Source organism: Pundamilia nyererei, unplaced genomic scaffold (genome assembly GCF_000239375.1).
Source record: "Pundamilia nyererei isolate P.nyererei 1_Seehausen unplaced genomic scaffold, PunNye1.0 scaffold02801, whole genome shotgun sequence".
Classification (NCBI taxonomy): Eukaryota; Metazoa; Chordata; class Actinopteri; order Cichliformes; family Cichlidae; genus Pundamilia; species Pundamilia nyererei.
The window spans coordinates 1-4,683 of record NW_005190202.1 but is presented as its reverse complement, the minus strand read 5'-3'; the positions used below and the strand labels follow the sequence as shown (position 1 = coordinate 4,683).

At 45.2% G+C, this 4,683-nt stretch overlaps 1 long non-coding RNA gene across 2 annotated transcripts; it reads left to right on the top strand.

The window, feature by feature from the left end:
• Positions 1–862: 862 nt before the first annotated feature.
• Positions 863–3,686, top strand: LOC106456062 (uncharacterized). 2 transcript variants are annotated; one of them, XR_001290227.1, is made up of 3 exons: positions 863–1,036; positions 1,328–1,401; positions 3,633–3,686. It is a non-coding gene; the product is annotated as an uncharacterized LOC106456062 (long non-coding RNA). The 2 variants fall into 2 exon arrangements; XR_001290226.1 differs by having other exon boundaries at positions 865–987.
• Positions 3,687–4,683: the final 997 nt, after the last annotated feature.

The window sequence follows — 4,683 nt, the reverse complement described above, 5'->3', positions numbered from 1 at the left end:
AATAGACTCCAGTTTGTGCATGTAAATGGAGAGTCCTCTTCACACACTGAGGTTAATTATGGAGTTCCACAGGGTTCAGTGCTAGGACCAATTCTGTTCACATTATAGTCCATCCGGGTTTTTTTGGTTTTTTTTGCTTTATCCTTGATGAATATTTTTTCATATTTCTCTATATGATGTATTTGACTTGTATTTTGTGTGTTCTAAAAACTCAATAAACATTGTTGCAAAAAAAAAGAATAGAATAGAATAGAATAGAATAGAATAGAAAGCATTTTACAGCCCTTTAAAAAACAGTGAATCTCTGTTTTACAATCTGCTGCTCATCAAATCTTCTTTAAGCCACAAACAGAGTCAGGAGTACCTGAGAGATGACCTCATCAGACAAATGAGTTCTGGAGCAAACTCAGCAGCAGCTCCATGCTGTCTGCACAAGTTCAGCTGTAAAAAAGAAACCCCACCCACAGACTTCATGTAAGCTCCACCCTGACCCTAATTCTGGGAAAACAACCTCACACAGTAGCTCAGGCACAGATGTTTCCTCTATTATCTCAACCATCATAGTGGGAATGTGAAGATCAGACCTCTACAGGATACTGGGAGAAACACACACACTCGTCGTCTGTATTCATATCTTGTGAGGACATGTTGTTGACATAATGCTTTCCCTGACCTTTACCCTGCACCTACACCAATAACCGATTGTAACTTTAACACTAAAACCACATTTTGAGTCTCAAAGGTGCCTTGGTCCTCACAAACACATGAATACACACTCACAGAGTGTGTGTGTGTGTGTGTGTTGGATACTGGCAGCGCTGAAAAGAGGAAGCTGGAAAGTCACGAAAACAACATGTGTAGAGAATTCCAGCACATTAAAAAACCCTGCAGACTGAAGGAGTCTAACTCGAGGTGGTGGGAGGGGTCAGATATCTGGGTACATGTGCCGTGTATAGGACGCAGGCGAGGAGTGCAGCTCGGGCTCAGGTCTGTGTGCTAAAGAAAGCTTTACCACGAGCTTACATTTCTGATCTGAGTGAGTTTTCACCACACGCGAGCTCGCAGGTTCAATCTGTCCTGAGTTAAACTCATCATCATGCTGAATAAGCCAGAACAATCCTCTAGTTTTCGATTGTGTTCAGGAAACGTGTCAGAGTTTCTTTGAGTCTGGTTGTTTGTTCAGAAGCGTCTTTAGTGTTATTTTTAGAGTTTCACTTTGGCACGTTTGAGGTTTTCAGGTTACACTCTTCAGATTAGATCAGTGAATGTCATTTTTTCTATTTTCTCTCCATTGGAGATGTTTCTCTGTCGGCTCTCATTTCCTCAGGAAGCCACGCCTGACCATTAGAGCAGCAGCAGCAGCAGCTCAGAGACTTCAGCAAAGACCTGCAGCAGCAACCAGTAAGTGAAGCTTCTCCTTCAACGCTTCAGCATTGATCAGAGTCCAAACTGGTTTTGATTTGACTGGAAACATTGAGGTTAAAGTGTATGACAGTGCATGAAAGTGTATGGTGGTGTAGTCCTGGCTGCTATCGGGGGTTCGGTGAAGCAGATCCGTGGATGTGTGTTTGGCTGTAGCAATAACACGGTCATTTCTGACACTTGGGTTTTAAACCTCTTTTTAGGATAAACAAACTGTGATGCAGAGCGATACAAACTCCTGTATTCAGGTTAGAAAAGCACTAATGAAATGTCAAAAACAAACAGCTCTGTGAGGACTGATTGTTTCCAGCTGTGATCAGGCTCTGGGCGGCGGCTCCTCCCACCAGCACACTGTTACACAATGCCTCAGTCATGTCATCATGTTGAACTCCTTCAGATTTCCAGTGAAATGGCTTTAAAGTCATAAGTGAAGAAATCAGACTCACAATTAACCCAGAATGCACTTTGTGAAGTCTCCTGTAGTGAATGGTCAAACATCAGATTACCAGTGCTGGTTTCTGCTTGTCAAATAGCTGCATACAGATGTTGTCTTCTGACTGAGACTCATCAGAGCTTCAGTATTAAAGTGGTTGTGCTGGTGGAAAGTCAGGTGACTATGATGGCGTCGGGGGCACCATTGACTCGGACCAAGAACACGCCTCCTATGACCCACAGTGGCTCTGACCGTCCGCCAGCTCGTGTCAGAGCGGTTTCAAACCTGCTGCCAGGCTGAGAGACGGCGGTCAGTCAGTGAAAACATCACAGTGAAAGAGGAAGTGGAACAGGAAGTGACAGGGAGGGGTGGTCGTGTCATACAGGAGCAAAACAGACAGAAGAGGATTTGTGTGAGGCACTCGAAGGCAGCAGGTAAGAGGACAGAGAGAGAGAGAGTGTGTGTGTGTGTGTGTGTGTGTGTGTGTGTGTGTGTGTGTGTGTGTGTGTGTGTGTGTCATGTTCACATATCTTTGTGAGCACAGGTAATTGGCATTATGCTTTCCCCAGCTGTTCACCCCAACCATCAAAGCAGACACAAAGATATGTAAACATAGCACGTGTGTGTGTGTGTGTGTGTGTGTGTGTGTGTGTGTGTGTGTGTGTGTGTGTGTGTGTGTGTGTGTGTGTGTGTGTGTGTGTGTGTGTGTGTGTGGAGTGCACTGCGTGGACGTGGAGAACACGGTCACCGTCGGTGTTTCTGTGTTCGTCTGTGTTCGTTCTGACTGATGAAGGAGATGAAATAACGTCTCTATGAGTGCGTGTTATTGAACATGCATTATAATGAGTTTGCAGAGCTGTTGTTGTGTTTGCCCTCTCAGTCTCTTCAAAACTGATTTTTAATGTCGCTGTTTTCACCCGGGTCAATAAACATCAAAGTTACGGGAAAGTCGTCTGTTGCTGAAAATGACCTGATATCACTGAGACGTGTTTGACGTGTGTGTGTAACGTTCAGGCTGCAAAGTTGTTTGCATCGGGTTAAATTCCTGCGTCAGTGTGTGTGGAGCTGCCCGTCGCTCCTGCAGGAACGTGGACGCCATCCTTACTTTGGTGCTTTTAAAGTCCCGAGTCTCTGTTGTTATCCCGGGACTCCTGCTCTGCAGACGCACCTGTACACACAATGGACAGCCCTCAGCCCAGGCTGTGGTCACCAAGGTAACCATGTAATGGATTTACTGTCAGGTCACATGTAAGTCATTGGTGTCCTGCGCTCTTCTTGGCTTGAGGGCTCTGATGCTGATTTCATTGTGACGCCTCAGGCTCATGGCACCTCTGTGACTCCCAGATATCAGCTTTTCTTGTAGTCACACGATCACTCGTCTTCATGGTTAGCTAGACACAGGCTCACGTTACCTGCCCGTCCTCCCCTCAGTAAGGCAGGAAAAAGAGGAGGCGGCGATGAGGCTGAGAGGACCTGCGGGTGTAATAAACATTTAAATATTTCCATCATGTGAGCAGCAGCTGAGAGCTCAGGAAGTGTGTGTGTGGTAGCGAACAGGAAATAACAAAGTGAGAAACATAATAACAGCTCAGGCGTGACCCGATCACGTGATGCTGACTGAGCCAATCTGAAGCTGAGGACAGGGCTGGACTGCGTCTCTGGAACCGTCCCCTGCATGATGATGCTAGCTCACCAGCAACCCAGAGTCCAGGATCCAGGACAGGGAGTAAACTGAAAGGACTTCCTCTGACTCTCTGTTTTCTGCTCCTCTGCACAGGTTCATCATGGGTCTCCCAACTCACCGTCAGTGCAGCATCGAGATCCAGAACAAGACCACAACGTTCACCCTGTGCAACCCACGGTGAGTCCTGCAACTCCACGTCCACAGAGAGCTGTCCCCGCGTCAGCTGCATGACAGTTATTGAAAAATCACTTGGATGTTTCTGTGAGGTTAAATCCAGATATATGTAATTATTGTTGTTTTCATTCATGAACGTTCACAAAAGCAGAAAAAGTAAAAGCACAGTTGTTGATTGATTAAATTACAGTTAATCAATCACACGTGAGTGTGCTGCAAGGATTTTAAAGCATTGTGAAGTTTGACGAGATCCCTCGACCCCATGAACGAGCCTTTCAGACTCATGCTGGGACATGAGGGGTCAAGGAAGGACAGTAGGAAGGAAAACTTCCTGTTAAAAGGGAGTTTTTCCTTTCCACTGTCACCAAAGTGCTGCTCATAGGGGGTCATATGATTGTTGGGTTTTTCTCTGTATCTACTGTACAATATAAAGCACCTTGAGGCGACTGTTGTTGTGATTTGCGCTGTATAAATCAAACTGTGTAAATTGGGAGTGAGACCAGAGTCAAACAGGATGTGACACGAGTCAGATCAGATCTCTGACAGGAAGCTGCCATCTTTCTGTTGAGCTACTTTCCTTCCTGCTTCACCAAACCTCAGACTTCCTTTAGACCAAACCAACCCAACCAAGGTGCCATTATTTCTATTTCGTATCACTTTATAACTTCTTCATCTCAAAGGAAAATATCTCCTACACCATATATAAGGATGCATTGTCTATGAAAGACACAAATATGGTTCTTTTCATGTACTGGCACAGCTACATTTGTGTGAAAGCTTACTTTATGGCTCTTGTATAGTTATCTGTGGTACTACAAAAGATGAGCGCTAAATTCACCCACGACATGGTTAAGTTGGTGCACTGCCCAAATGTCTGCCAAAGTGCTTGCTCATAGGGGGTCATATGATTGTTGGGTTTTTTTCTCTGTATCTATGAAGCGCCTTGAGGCGACTTATGTTGTGATTTGGC